Source organism: Chamaea fasciata, unplaced genomic scaffold (genome assembly GCF_029207755.1).
Source record: "Chamaea fasciata isolate MVZ Bird 193981 ecotype frontalis unplaced genomic scaffold, bChaFas1.0.hap1 SCAF_2, whole genome shotgun sequence".
NCBI classification, from domain to species: domain Eukaryota; kingdom Metazoa; phylum Chordata; class Aves; order Passeriformes; family Sylviidae; genus Chamaea; species Chamaea fasciata.
In genome coordinates, this window is record NW_027094087.1 from 15,168,433 (window position 1) to 15,184,501 (window position 16,069).

The following is a 16,069-nucleotide window of genomic DNA, read 5'->3' on the forward strand; positions in this document are numbered from 1 at the left end:
AAGTGATTTGGGCCAGAAATATTCATTGGGGTTTGGGGGAGCCACATTTGGCAGGTGATCAAGACTTTATATAGCTGCTTCTTTTTGATATCCAGAACTTCACTGAACTTTCCACTTAATGGGATTTTGCAGCATGCAAGTTTCAGGCAGCAGGAAGCCATCTGCTCAGCTCACCTTTACAGAATCTTGATTCTTTCATCTTCTTCTTTCTCCCTCCCTTCATTTCTTTCTCTTCCTCTCCTCCTCCTCCCAACTTGCAAGGAGCCACCAAAAATCCTGCAGATCATATGCACTTCATTTTTGTTCCCGAATCTGCAAGAAGTGCATTTAACAAGAAAAACTTGTTTAAAAACTTAAAACTCTGTCTCAACTTACAATACTAGGCCATCATTGGGGTTTGTTTCCTTTTCCTGCCTCCTGTCCTGACCAAGCCTGCAAGGATTCCACCAGATTCATAATCTGAATAATGCCCGCCCCCGCAATCCCTCCCAGTTCTAGAAAACAAGCAGTAGCAAGGAAGAATTTAATGGAACCCTGCTCAACATTCTAAACACTCCTGTAATCCCACACTCAATCCAGTCCAATAAAACAGGTCACATGCTAATGATTTCTTGCTTGCTATCTAGGTTTTTTTGGTGGGTTTTTTTTGTGTTTGTTTGTGTTTATTGTTGGTTGTTGTTGTTGTTGTTGGGGTTTTTGTTTGTTTTTGGTTGTGTTTTTGTTTGTGTGGGTTTTTGTTTGTTTTTTGTTTTGGTTTGGTTTGTTGTTGTTGTTGTTCTTAGTTAAGGCAGAGGTGCCCAAGCAGAAGGAAGATGTTCTGCACCAGAAACAAACAAACAAAAAAAGTATCTTCCACTCCACCCTTTTCTCTTGGAGTTAATCACCATCCAAGCTATACCCTAGCTCCAGGATTTTTTCTCTATCCTTTCTTCTGCCTTTCCTTTTGCATGGCCATCCACCCAGATCTCAGGAATGTTGCCATGACCTTCTGGAAACATTCCAGTGGAGACCAGTGCCAGAGGGAAGCAATGCGGATGTCCCCGGAGTCACAGCACCGTGTGCTGTGGGAATGGGGGAGGTCTCCAGAGGTGAGGACAAGACACTGAGATCTTGATGCAAGGGTGTCCTGGGTTGAAGTATATTCTATCACCATCTTCATGAACTGTTGAAACCAGGTGAGGCAGTGCTCCCTGCCTCCTCCACTCTGGCTTATCTTCTGTTAATCGGCCCATCAGCACCTTTGCTACACAGCTCACAGATAACCCCCTCCTGGACTACCTCCTGTTAATGGGCCCATCAGGCCTTATCACATGACTCACCATCCCATTGTGAGATGCTCCGCCCAGAGGGAGGAACCAAGCATTCCAGCCTGGATATAAGCTGAGACTCTGAACACTAGAGGGGCGCTTACCCACTGGATTCCCAGAGGACCCGAGCTACCAGACCTTTCTACAGGACCACTGCTTCAGGAAGACCACCTCATCTGGACTGCTTCCATCACTACGCTCAGGTTGTATTCTGACTCTGTCAGTGGTCTTTTGTATTATTCCATCTATTCTAGTTTACTTTCTTTCCTTTTTTTTCTATTAAATTGTATCTCTGACTTGGAGCCTCTCATTTGTTTTGCCTTCAAACTACTACAAAGGGGAACAATAGTGAAGGTGCTGCTGTTGGGGTGGAAATCAGCAGTGAGGGGAGGGAGAGGATTTGCAGAGATGCAGTGATATTTTAGGGGTGTAGGAAATGGAGAGGGGCAGGATGCAAGGTCCCAGACAAGGATGGCAGATATTAGCACTGACAAGAGGGGTTTGGTCAGTAGTAGAGACTTCTACCCCACTGAGAAGCCATGTTAGAAGATGTGTTCCCAATTGTTCACAGAGGCCTCAGTCTTATCCTTTTGGGGCTGTCACAGTGATACCCCTGGTGCCAGAGACACACTTACTTGAGAGATGGGCTGGCCCATCACCTTCCTGGCTTGTGATACCATTCTGACAGACAGAAAAGGCAGAAAATGGGTGGTAAGGAAAATATCTCAGGGAGGCATGGGCAGGAGGATGCTGGAGCTGTCTGCAAGTTGTTGGGGTGGTCAGAGAGATCCAAAGCTGGAGAGGAGGAGTCAGAGTGTTGGCTGGACATAATTGGCTTCCTTCAAGGTCAGTTTTATCTCACAGACAGGAAAATACCCTTGATCCCTCGGGGACCTATATAACCCAGGGTAGAGAGGTCAGTGCCTGGGCTGGTGTTAATTATAACAGTAAGAACAATAATTCATAGGCATCCTTGCAGCCAGGGATCTATTCAGGGAGCTCAGCATAATGAGAGGTCTCATCTCAAGAGGCCAGAGCTGTCTCTGAGCAAAACACTAAGTCAAGAAGCTTTTGTGCTATTTCAGCCTCACACAGAGCTGTCTGGAGAATTAAAACTCCTCTGAGGCTACACAAGGCAGGAGAAGCCTAAAAAGAAAAGTGCTCAGACCAACCAAACCAAACAATGTTTCGATGTGACTCTTCAATTTGAACCTGACCCAACTGGAGGCACTTTCAAGGCACCCTCAACTGAGGTACCTCCAAGCTGTCACCTCAAAATAAGGACCACTTAAAGCTAAAACGACACTGTATATTTCCTTCCAGCATGTCCACTCCCTACTTACTCAGCTGGTTTTGATCTGAGAAACAAGCCTAAGGAGAAGAGATACATCCAATTCCCTTTCTTGCAGAAATTTCAAATTTCACCTTTTTTGGAACTTACATGAAAATTCTAAATTCGAAAATACAGTAAGAAATAAAAGTGTGGTGACTTGGTATTCCCCACTTGCCTGTCTCTTCCTCCCACCTCTTCCCTCCTGATCTCTCCTGTATTTCTGCTGCAAGAGGCTCTAATCTGGATTGGCCTTACTTAACAGGTTCAGATCATGAGGCTCAGAAGAAAACCTCTGATGACTGATGAATAAAAAATATGGACTAGTTCTCCATGAGGAGGAAAGCCAAGCAAAAAACGCTTTTTCGCCCTTCTGCAGCTCTAGTGCTGCAAAGTTGTTGTACTGCCTTGAGAATGGGATTTAGAGATTGCCTGTTGTTGCAAACATAATCAAAGGGTTTTCTGCTTTTGCAGAAAAATGTGTAGTTTCCTGCTCAGGGAAAGATTTGCTGCCTTTAGTTCAAGAAAGTCCCAAAATGTGGTATGCTAAATATCCCTCCCTTATGGCATATCTTTCAAGAAAGGAAATAAAATTGTAAGTGCATCTGAAACCCATCACTTTGCATTAGAAGGAACACAAAACCAAATCCAAAACAAGAAATTACTTTTTTTTTTCGTTGTTTCCTTTTCAAGTTAAACATTTGGAACAATAACATTTAAAACATTTAGAAAGCACATGTCTCCTCAAGAGTATTGACACTTATTTTTTGAGATAATTTTAGTCCTGACTTATACCCAATGAACTCTCTTCTGCATCTCCCATCATGTGAGCTCACCTCTTGACACATTTCTTGGGGGAAACATCTGATTAAGGATTTTGGCAAACCACCTTGTTCAGGTTATAAAAACGCATCAGTGAAGAAATAATCTACAATGACCAACAAGGCAGGAGGGTATATATTTGATTTAAGGAATTATTTGATACGATTCATCCATTTTTCAAGTTTGTGCTTGGTTTTACTCCTACCCACGTCCTGACCCCAGCCCCCTTGGAGATGCTAAACTATTAACTTTGGGCTGGCAAAGTTACTGACCTACTGAGCTACCATGTCTCTGGGGCACAGGGGGTTTGTGTATTTCAGGCAACATGTGACCTTCAAAACAGAGAATGCACTTATAAGGTGGGAAAGCACCTGTAAAATCAGGTTGTTAGCCAGCATCTTGGGTGCCAGGATACGAAATAATTCCTGTAAGCTAAAGGGATTCATATTTTATTAGATTATAAGAAGCCAACAAAATATAGCTCAAACATGATTTTAATGAGCAATTCAAGACACACAGAAAATTACATACAGAAAGCACTACAGGAAGGATTTGAAATCGCTTGGATTTATGAAATGCTTGCAGAAAACTATGAATGCACAGAATATCATGCATTCATAGAAAATTGTGCATGCACAGAAGAAAAATAATGCAAAGAAAAAAAATCATGCTTAATTCTTGGTAAAGAAAGTTTTCTGATCCCCTAGAATTGAAAGGAACAAGTGCTAGCAAGCAGTGCTTTTATCTTCACCACTGCCAGCAAGGACAGAACTTGGTTGCTCATCACAAACAGAAGTTTCATGGAGAAGGATGCATGCGGATGCTGAGAAACTCACCTCCACATCACAGATACTTTGAACTAGGAGAGCAGTGTTGCATTGTCAAGAGCAAGTAAACAGGGCTGTGAGTAAACGGGCTGTGAGGATTTTCAGAATTATTTACGAAGTCTTTAGCTTCCTCCTTCTGAGAGGGAGATCCTCTAAGCTGCCGTGTGGCAGGATCTCCTAGGAAGGCTAAGCACCTCATTTTTCTCATCAACAACCCCAAAATCTAGAGATGCTGGCTCACTAGAATCAGGGTGTCCCTCAGATAAGGCAATGAGCTGGGTGCCAGATTTTTCCATGCTGTGTTTTTGACATTACCTACAAATCCCATAGCGTGCCTTGCTTCCAGGAACTGCCAAGCATTTTACAAGTAAATAGGATCCATAATCCCTGGAGAGGTAGAGCAGGAGCTCCTTTAACCCCTCTATTGATGCTGGTCTACTGTCAACTCAAGATCATGAATGTCACAAGGCCAGAGAGCAACAATAAGCATGACCTGCGGCCCAGATTCCCAGATCATCTAGATCTGTGTGATTTGTGGCTGGTCAGAGGAAGACTATCAAAGTTGAGACCCGAATCCCCCTGAATCATAGAACAGCTCACCACCCTCATAGTAAAAAACTTCTTCTTTATATATAACCTGAATCAACCCTCTTTTCTATGAATACTTATAGTTAAACAAAGAGGAGGAGAAAAAAGAAGTATCAGACTAGGAAGAAATAGGCCAAACAAGTTGAAATTACAATTATTTTAAAGCAAGCAAGCAAGAATGGCTAAAATCTTATTTAAGAATTAGAAACAAAGAAGTGATGAGCAGATTTGACAGGTATTTAGGTACAAAAATCATTCCCTTCCTTAGTGCAAATGACACAGAAAAAGTCCTCTCCACATTAGCTCCATGGCTCCAGAGACCCTACAATCCCACCTCCTTTTTCAGTGGCCATCTCTGTTACTCTCTATTTCCCCTCTCCTTCCTTCTTAGCCTGCTACTCTATTTGGCCTCAATTCCCTTGTAGAAACTCTTGCAACTGTGTTGTATCAGACCTCCTTGTGTCTGGGATGTCCACATCTTTTGGCAAAGATTGAGATGGAATGGATTTCACATCTCGCTGAGAGCATGTGTGCAGCAGCACAGAGATCAGTGCAGCCCTGGAACACCACACTGATGATGACAGGATGTGCTGCTGGTTCTCTCTTGCCAAACTTTAGGGCTGGCCATGGCTGGAGCAGCAGGAAGTTTAATCTTTGTTGAAAGCTTTATTTGGGTAAGGAGGTCTTCTACCACTTCACTTTCATTTGTATTGAACAGTGCAGAGCATTCGGAGTGTTAAAAGCATTAGAAGCAATGAAACAGTAACAAGCAAAGCCATTGGACACTGGTATCTGAAAGAAGGAAAAAACATTCAGCACTTCCTAAGAGGTCACTCTAAAACTGGCCTCATGAAAGATCTTCCAAAGCCTATTAACTAAGGCACATCCTGTGGGAAATCCTCTTAGAGCAGTGGAGGTGACAATGTAGCTGATACTACTGTTCCCTGGATAGCAGTCATAGAGAAATAGGGCTGGGAAGCGGTATTAAGAGGTTAGTGGGGCCATGCTCTTTATCTCAAGGAAGGATCAAGTCCATCCATGTCATGTCACCAGGCAGACATAATGTTAATATGCTCTTAAAGACTTTCTATGATAAAGATGCCACAACCTTCTCAGATAAGGTATAAATATACCTAAGCCAAATTTTAACTCAAATTCTCAAGGATGTACTTTGGCTCATGGCTTTTTTTTCCCCATTCAGTATGAATCTAAGAATATTCCCTTCTCTGTCTGCCTTCATGTCATCACATATCATGTCTTCTCAATCCACAGTTTTTCAGGCTAAGCCATGTTTAATTGTTGAGTTGGATCCAGTAAAATCTCAGTAATAACCTCTATCAGAATGGGTGCTTGTTGAGTGTACACAGACATGTATATTTTGATGATCATCTCCACTTCTGGAGTTGGACAACACAGGGTTATGAGGACTTCCATGAGTCTGAAAGTACTCCAGCACAAAGGAGCTGATGGAAAATGACCTGTGAAAGGAGGATTTCCCTTCTACCAATTTATACCCCAAAGCTGTTGATCTGGTTTTGGGTGTCCTCAAAACACTGCTCCATATTTGGCCAAGAAATTTCTCAAGTGGCAGATTGCTGAAAAGACCTGCAACATGGTCTTGTTGAAAATGTCCCTGCCCATGGAAGAAGAGGGAGTTGGAATAGATGGTATTTCAAGGTCCCTTACAACCCAAACCATTATCTGATTCTATGATAAACTTCTCTTAGAACACTCCAGAAATGTGAGATGAGATGAAGAATCGTTGAAAGGCTCTGTAGAGAGTAAAGACAATCTCAGGTGACTAGGTTAGTTTTTTGTCCTTCAGCCTGTAGACAGCATCAAGAAGTATCACTCTTATTCTGCATTTCCTGGCCTGTTCCTGCAGCTGTGGAGTGCACAGGGAGCATCTGCAGAAACAGTCTTGTTGCAGTCAGCATGACAACCTGGTGAATAAAGGGTTGCAAGATGGAGTCTGTCTGGTGCCTACAGCCCACATGCCTGTGTGGAACAACTTTACTGGGACCTGCAGGAGTTGTGAAATAAAGCTGGCACCCTCTTCCTGCACTTTGTTAATTCTTAAGTTTTTTATAGTTTTATATTTGATTGTGATGCAGCCCCCTAAATTTCACAGCATGGCAGACTCAGGCAGCTCTAGTTCATCACATGTAATCACATCACATGTAATCTCTACATCAATTCCTGCAGTAGCAGGGCTGTAAAAAACATTATAGAAACCACAGGCTTCTCACATTTCAAGCTATTCTAATACAGTGGGGAGGCTCTGGTTATTGCTCAGATTGGCAGACCCAGGAGAAATTAAGATTCAGCCTCCCACAGTATGCCCACAAATCCTTTCTGCCCTGCAACATGCAAAGTGCAATGGGTGTTAGCTGCCGTCCTGAGGGAAGGAGAGGAATTTCTATTTCAAGATCCTTCTTCATCCACAATGGGGAGGTATTTTCAACCACGCATGGCTTCCAGAGATGTCCTTTGAAATTCAAGAGCCAGCATAGAATACCCAACCATGCGTAAGTCGAAGACACAGAGAAAAGGTGTTTTGGCACCAGAGCCCTGCCAGGCAGCGTCTTTTGGGTTTTTTTAATAGCAAGGGGTGCTTGAGGGTGTCCAGAGAAGGACAATGGAGCTGGGGAAGGGACTGGAGCACAAGTCCTATGAGGAGTGCATGAAGGATCTAGGGGGGCTCAGAGAAAAGGAGTCTTAGGAGGACCACTTCCCTCTCCACAACTCCCTGAAAGGAAGGTGGAGCCAGGTGGAGGTCAGGCTCTGCCCATGGGACAAATGACAGGACAAGAGAAAACAGTCTCAAGTTGTGGGGGCTTAGGTTGGATATCAGGGAAAATGTCTTCACCAAAACGGTGTTCAGACATTGGAACAAGCAGTGGAATCACCATTCCTGAAACTGAAAGGTGTGTGTATGTGGCACTTGAGGACATGATTTAGTGTTGCCCTTGGCAGTGCTAAGGGAGTGGTTGTACTCAATAATCTTAGAGGACTTTTCCAACCTAAAGGATTCTACGACTATGACTTCAGGACTCTAAGTGCCTAAGAAGAAACCAGGCTGCAGAAAGAACATTAGGAGAAAATCAGGTAGGTCCTGACACTTTGCTCTACAAGTTCTATGCTTTTCCTCTTTGCATCTGTTTTTTCAATTTAGTAATTGAGCATTTAACTTTTTTTTCTCTGCTAAAATAACCCTCCATTTTAATTGGTGTGGTGGCTGGTGAGCACACTTGCTTTAAAACAGCAAACTAAAGCATTGAAAACAAGCTCTAAAACTTTTCTCCATCTATTTCTGTAGCATAGAGATACAGCTTTTCATAAACAGAGGTACTTCAGGGCAAAAGTATTAGTGCCATTTGTGTCTCCCAGACTACTGACAGTGATGCTGTCCCACATTTAGAACAGAGAGCTCTGGGACAGGGTGAAAGGAGGCAAAATGATTTTTGCAAGGCATAAGTAGCAAGCAGGGGTTTGATTGCAGCTGTTCTCAGAGTTGAAGGCTTCAAAATGAGTACCTGCAGCAGATCTGGGGCCTCTTTTGAATGTCCTGCTAAATTCCAGATCATTATTACTGATTTGTGTTACATGAGCTTCTTATGCATGGTCCAAGGAGTATCACAGTAAGTTTTGATTTGGTATCACAATCCTGTCTTGTAGCTGGAAGTCGCAGACAGACATAGCCAAGGAAGAAAATCTGTGAAAATACAGGGGGAAAATGGTTAAATCTCTGTTGAAATGGTGAAATCAGACTTCCAACATGCATGGGGAGGAAGAGCATTCTTGAGAAGGAGACTCACTCAGTCTGAGACCCTCCTAGGTCCCCTTGTTTGGCTTCCAGCCCCTCATCAGCAGAAACTGTTTGGTTCAAGACCTCAAAGGGCAGCTTGGATGCCTCTGCACCCCCCATAATGCACAGGTGGGGGTTACACTGTGCTCCCAAGCCTGTGGGCAGACCCACATCTCACACAATGGGGAAAATGGTGCAGCAGATGGCCATGTATTTCTTGTCTTGCACCTTTCCCCCCCACAAAGCCCACAGAAGTTCTGGTCCTGCAGACCAAGGATGGGCCAGGGCAGCTCAGACTGGAGGCAGTTTCAGCCTCAACATTTCAGGGCTGGGATCAAAGAATCATGGGTTGGAAGAGACCTTAAATCTCATCTCATTCAACGCCCCTGACATGAGCAGGGACACCTTCCATTAGACCACGTTGCTCCAAACCCCACCCAGCCTGGCCTTGAACACTTCCAGGCATGGGGCAGCCACAGCTTTTGTGAGCAACCTGTGCCAGGGCCTCACCACTCTCATCACCAAGAATTTCCTCCCAATATCCCATCTAACCCTATCCTCTGGCAGTGGGATAGTCCTTCCCCCTTGTCCTGTCACTCCAGGCCCTTGGCCTAAGTCCCTCTCCAGCTCTCTTGTAGGTCCCCTTTAGTATTGGAAGGCTGCTGGAAGATCTCCCCTATCCCTGTGCTCTCATGCATATCCCCTTCCTCTTCTCCTTTGAGATCCACATGCTGAGGGTCATCCATGTGCAGTCTTCATCTCCTCTCCTCCCACTGAGGCAAACCCTAGATGTAGACATGAACTTAATAACAAACCAATGTCTGTTGCCTCCAAACTTCACCTCCCAGTTTGCAGTCCTAAGGAACCCTTCCTAACATTTTAAAAGAGCCACAAGCATCCTCCCATAGGAGGGATCCATCCTCCCTTTCTAAAAACCAGCAGCTTTTCTCCAGTGAAGGGAAGAGACAAGCAGCCAACAACATGGAGCAGAGATACACCAGCTTAAGGGAGACAGTCTCCTTAGACACAACCCACAACCACTTCCCATGGAGCAGACGTACCCAAAACATGTCATGCTACACAACCTAAAGAAACCAAAGCGCCTGTGCAGCAGTGGGGAACTTGTCTCTCTGCCATGTAGCAAGGTGGTCTCTTCTCACCAGGCTACTTTGCAAGGCTAGGACGCATCTTTCCCTCTTCCCTGCTTGAAGTCACCCTGTGCTCTGTGCATGGCTGAAACCTGCAGGAAGGATTGCACGAATCTGGGGCAAAGGGAGGATTTCCCAGCCTCTGCTTTTCTCTGCAATGGGTCCTGGTGCTGGAGGGCCCCAAAGGGCTCAAGGATATTTGCTGCAATTGGTAAAATCCTTGAAAGCTGGAAACCACAGGATGGGCTAATTCCATGGGGCAATTCTAGGATATGTCTCCTTGCAAACTGCAGCTGATCTACTGGGCAAATTTGTACGTTTTTAAATAATTTTTTTTCCTTATGATCTTGGGACTGATGAATCCTGCACACGATTTGGGGCCATACCTGTCATGCCCAGGGTGGTGGAGAGCCCTTGAGAGGTCTGACTGGCTGAAAGGTGAGGGGGTGGGAAGGACAACCTTGGCTAATAGCTTTAAAGCCTTGCTTATTTGCCCTGGCTGTGCCCAGGGGATGGAGGGTGTATGATGCTTTTGCTAGGAATTTGTCTGGCATGAGAGCTGGGATGGAGGCAGGGAGGTGAAGAGAAGCATCTGCCTTGGCTTCATCAGAAATGCATGGTCTGTGTGTGGCTGGTCACCTTTCCAAGATTTATGCCTCAGTTTCTGTGTTTGGAGACTGGGGTTGTCCCACAGCTGTCTGGCTGCAAACACAAAAAAACCATAGAGGTTTGAGGATTTCTTGGGGATACCTTTAAGAAAATGCAATCTTCATCATGGGTGAGAGCTGAAAATCTTCATTTTTAAAGAAGTATAGCAAGATACTTTCTAAAAGATCATGAAAGTCTCCAATCCTTCAATTATAACTTTATTTTCCTATTATGTTTAACCACTTTCCAATGTCTCATTCTCCCACACCTCTCTTAGCAAAGAAAACAAACCTATTTAAGAAAAACACTAAAAGCACCTTTTTTGGTCTGTGTATGCCAATTCTTGTTTTAGAAAACACCCTGCAATTGGATTAAAAGTGGAGCTGGTCAACTGTGTATTAGTAATTCTCCTGTTCTCTCTCCTGTCTGAAGTGGTGCTCATTCAGCACAAGGATCAAAGTTCTTTGGACATACAGTTAATTTTTAGGTGCTCTAATTTTAGACTGCAGCTAGGCAGCTCTACCATGACTTGCTGCCAACAGCCAAAATCTTTGCTCTCTGACTTGCATAAATCTTCCTATCTATCTGCTGGGAAAAAGTGAGGGTGGGACTTTAAAAAGAAAAAATAAATTAATGCCCTCTAGCACAAAGCTCACTGTGAAGTGTCTCTCTTGCAATTTTGGCCTGAACTTTGCTTCCACTTGTGAAAAAAAGGAGGTGTAAGCGCAGCTGAGAAGGGGAATAAATGGTTACATTTCAAAACCTCTGTTAATAATAATTTAAAAACTACATGAACAAAAAAGGCAAGTGCTATGAAAACAGCCGATGCCAGCTTTGGGCTTCTAAGTGGTTGTACCATTAACCAGTGAGTTGAAGAGGAAATACTCTTTGCTCCAATACTACAAAAATAGTGGCTGTGTACACTGAGCATGGAGGTTTGCAGTGTTGGTGCTCCTACCCCAGACAATACCTAAGAGGTGGTGAGGCATCAGAAAGGATACAGGACCAGTATCCAACAAGTGGACAGAAAAAATGTGGCATTTCCTCCTGTGCTGGGCACTGCTGAGGCACCTCCAGTCGTGAGGGCAGTTCTGGGCCCCTTCCTCCAACCAAGACATTGAGGGGCTGGAGAGTGCCCAGAGAAGGGAACGGAGCTGGGAAAGGGTCTGGAGCACCAGGAGCGTCTGAGGGAGCTGGGGAGGCTCAGACTGGAGAAAAGGAGGCCCAGGGGAGACCTTTTCACTCTCCATAACTCCCTGACGGGGGGTAGAACCAGGTGGAGGGCAGGTGCTGCTCCCAGGGAACAAGTGACAGAACGATAGGAAGCAGCTTCAATTTGTCCCAGGTGTGATTTACGTTGGATATAAGAGAAAATTCTTCCCTGGGAGAGTTGTCAGGCATTATGATAGGCTGCCCAGGGAAGTGATGGAATCACCATCTCTGGAAATGTTTGAAAGGCATGTGGATGTGGCATATCTATGCTTTAGTGGAGGCCTTGGCAGTGCTCGTTTAACAGTTGGACATCATGATCTTAGAGGGCTTTTTCATCCCAAATGACTCTGTGATTCCATGCCCCTTGGGATTTTACCCTCTGTTTGCCCCTTTCTTGGATTAGTGGCTTGCTCATCAGTCAAATTTGCTTTTAACACAGTCTGGAAAAATTCAAGCTTTGACCCACCAGCTAAATAAATGCTCATTCTTAGTTTCTCTCCTGCAGATGTCCCAGGATGCAAAAGTCCCAGGGATGAGTTGGTAGGGATTTTGAACAACCCGGTCTAGTGGAAGGTGTTCCTGCCCGCAGAAGAGGGTTGGAACTGGATGATCTTTAAGGTCACTTCCAACCCAAACCATTCTGTGATTCTGTGATTTTGTGATTTTATGTGTCAATGTACTCCTGAGGTGCCCATAGCTGTAGAAATTCCTCTACAGAGCACGGTTTGCAAAGCTGTGTCATGCAACCAACCCCTTCCCAAGGAAATTCTTTGAACAAAAGGCCTGATAAATACCTGCAAGATAACAGCTGGGTGTGATACCAACGGGAAGGGTGTAAAGCTCAACTCAGCTGAAAATCAAGCCATAGGCTGGGGGCTTGGACAATTTTTTGGCCACATGAGGTGGATTCTCCATATGCAAAGGTCAACCAGTTTCAGGATCATGGTAGTGCTCAGATGTCTGCAGGTATCTCAGCATGGACTCTGCTGAGGTGTCCTGCGGAGGGAGGCATTGCTCCCGGCTCATTCAGTTCTTTCGGACTCTGGACATGGTAGTGGATGCCTTTGCACCCTGGCAAAACATAAGCCAGTGTCACTAGACCATGACGATGATCTGGCCCAGAATGACTTCATGCATCTGTAACATGTTGCCCTGTTATGCTCCTGTTAGAAAGTGCATGATGGCTTTAAACTGAAAAAGAGCAGGTTTAGAGTAGAGATTAAGAAGAAATTCCCATGAGGCCCAGGCACAAGTTGTCCAGAGGAGCTGTGGCTGTCCCATCCTTGGAGGAGTTTAAAGTCAGGTTAGATGGGGCTTGGAACAACATAGGAAGTTGCCCCTCTTCATAGCAGGAGAGTTGGGACTTTAATGTCCCTTCTAACTCAAACCATTCTGTGTTTTTATGATCCTGTAATTCTGTGATCAGTGGTTGTCATTTGTGCAACAAAGAATGGGCCATGCACAATTTGTTAATGGGTTCAGAGATACCCTGGGTGACACTTATTTTGGTGTTCCTGCTCATATGGCAGGCATTTCTATGGTGATAGGGCATTGGAAAGTACCAGTCTGGGCTCCTCAAATCCTAACACCTACCTCAGAAGTGTGGACAGAGAAGAGAGTCCAGGCACTGATGTGAACCTGGGGTGACAGAACACTTGCACCCACCCATAAGAACAAATAGGACTTGAAGGATTCCACCAAAAGCCACAGCCAGAAGCAGGAGAGACCCAAGGGGAGCTTTGAAGGTCATGAACTCAAGACTAAGGAAAGGGGTGAAGGACCAAGTGTGAAATTCCTACAGCCACCTAAATCTGTATTGTTTCTTCAGAAGGATAGAGCAGCTTAGCTCCTCAGTAAGCTTGTGCCTCAGTTTCCCTCTCCATACCCTCGGGTTACACAGCTTTTGGGTTTATTTGAAGCAGGTGAGAGTAGAGAAGCAGGTGATGTCTGGGGATGTGGGAACACACCTCTTCTCCCTTAGCTCAAGATTTAGTTCATCACTCAGGTGGTATATGAGCCAACAGCACGCTTCCATAAATATTACTTAGAATGTGAAGTGCTCCCATCAAAGCAGGAAAAACGATCAAAAGACAGATGAATCCTCCACTGACTTTCTGCTACCTCAGTACAAAATACTAAAAATACCCTCAGGGACGCATGGACCTTCAAAAAGGCAGGGGCAGATGTCAAGAAGCATAATTTCGTCAGTACTGATGTTTGTGAGAGCCTTTTAAGTGGCATGTGGAGGCTCAGGCTGCATTTTGGGCTGATTCTTCCTAGCCTCCTGTGCCTAATTAACTGGCAAAGGAAAACGACACAATGTTTTGGAAGGAAAGTGGGGAACATCCTCAGGGACACAGGGCGCAAACAAAGTAAGCACAGATGCCACATTTATGGCAGGAAGTAAAATACCTACTGTAAGAGTAAGAAGGGGTCTTGTCACAGTTTTGCCTGCTTGGCAACTTGACAAAGCAAATCTTGCTGGTTGGCTGACTCAGGTTCAAACTCCTCGTTAAATCCCAGCTCTTACCATCTGGTTTGTCATTCACTGATGATAAGACTTACATCGCTTCCTGTGAGGGGATGATTATGGTTCAGAGGAGGATATAGGGATGAAAGCAGGCATGATCTGGAGATCCCTGTGGTCTAGGAGGACGTCTCTAGTGGGGCTTAATTTGGCAGAACAAACTTGGTGTTGCCAAGTCCTGCTTAATGCAAGGTTTTCCCTTTTCATGAGGATGCTCCTCATGCACAAGTAGTCTGCAGAGAGAGCAGAAAGAAATTTCCAATCTGAATTCATCCCACTGCAGACATCAGAAGAGACAGTGGAGTATGTCCAGAGAATGGCAGCAAAGATGGGGAAGAGTCTGGAGCTCAAGTCATATGAACAACAGCTGAAGGAGCTGCAGAGACTTAGACTGGAGAAAAGGAGGCTCGGGAGGGACCTTCTCATTCTGTGTAACTGCCTGACAAGAGGGTGGAGCGAGGTGGGAGTCAGGCTCTGCTCCCAGGGAATAAGGGGCAGGATGAGAGAAAACAGCATCAAGTTGCCCCAGGGGAGGTTTAAATTGGATATTAGGGAAAATTTCTTCATGGAAATGTTGTCAAGCACTGTCACAGTCTGCCCAGGGCAATGTTGGAGTCCCTGTCCCTGGAGGGATTTAACAGGCATGTAGAAGTGGCATTTGGGGACATGGGTTAGTAGTGGGCTTGGAAGTGCTGGGACACTGGCTGAACTCGATCTCAGAGAGTTTTTCCAACCCAAACGATTCTGTGATTCTACAAAATAAACACTGTGTTGGACCCGATTGTGGTATCTGAGCTATGGTCTCTACCACAGGAACAGATCTATCTTCTTCTGAGAGGGACCGATCTGATTTTTATTTATGCCTCAACATACGTTGTTACTCATGAGGTGAAAGATTCCTTTAAAGACTGTGCTGGTATCCCTGTCGCCAGAGAGGCTTCATCTGGCAGCCACTCAGGGCACAGAAAACTTCCATGATTAAACAACGAGCCGCCCCCCCCGCCCCCCCCCGCCCCCCCCCCCCCCCCCCCCTTCTTCCAGCCACTTGCCGGCGGGTCAACTGCCCGAATACCCGCGAAGAATGCCCGCCAAACATACACGCGAAGCCGGGTTGTGGGAGGAGCCTTAGCACATAAAAGCAGCTAGCTGCTACACAACTGGAGTCATTTAACCTTGGGTTGCTTAGGGCTCGCTCGGAGGGTCAGCTTGGCCCTTCTGCCTCCGCCCTCGCGTCTTCTTCCCTGTGGTCCTGTTTCCCTGCCCGTACCTGCTTCGCCCTGCCGCAGCGTTTCCGCGAACCAGCTCGTCACCGTGAAGACCTCGTGCGCCGCCGCCGCAGCCACCGCCGCCTGCATCCACCATCCAGCCGTGATCATTGCCGCCATCGTGATTACCACAGCTGCTGCCCGTAGCCGCCGTTCGTAGCCATCACCGGAGGCACGTTACCTCCGCCCCTTGGAAATCGCGCTCAGCGGGCCACGGGAGCTGCGCAGACGCACCGCCGTTCACAGCACGCACGCTCCGTCTGCCAAACCGACGCGGACAAAGAGTCGGGGTTCTTGTGGTAACTCTGTCCCCGTCTTATTTCTTTGTCCCTTTTTCCCTTCTCTGCTCCTTTTCCTATCTTCCCTCCTCCCCCCTAGTAGGAACACTTCCCTTTTTATCAATAAACCGTTCTCAGATATAATATTTCCGCGTTTGCGCCTTATTTTCGTCTGAGAAACCGATCAAAAGAATCCTTCCCCACTCCCCCTTTTATAGCGGAACGGTATGTCTTAGGAGGCTAAGGAGTCAGAATTGTGGAAAAAAGGCCCTTTTCAGGTGCTGCGGTTGCAGGCTGTGCAGAGAATGC

General features: G+C 45.6%; 1 long non-coding RNA gene across 2 annotated transcripts in view; it reads right to left on the minus strand.

The window, feature by feature from the left end:
* LOC136305438 (uncharacterized) overlaps positions 1-15,810 on the minus strand; it is a 48,366-nt gene extending 32,556 nt beyond the window's left edge. The window contains exons 1-3 of one of the 2 annotated variants that reach the window (XR_010725334.1): positions 15,485-15,810; positions 8,411-8,589; positions 175-312 (exon numbers count right to left, since the gene is read on the minus strand). This is a non-coding gene — a long non-coding RNA (uncharacterized lncRNA). The remainder of the gene's footprint in view (positions 1-174; positions 313-8,410; positions 8,590-15,484) is intronic. The other variant, XR_010725333.1, reaches the window with a different exon arrangement.
* Between the last annotated feature and the right edge of the window lie 259 nt (positions 15,811-16,069).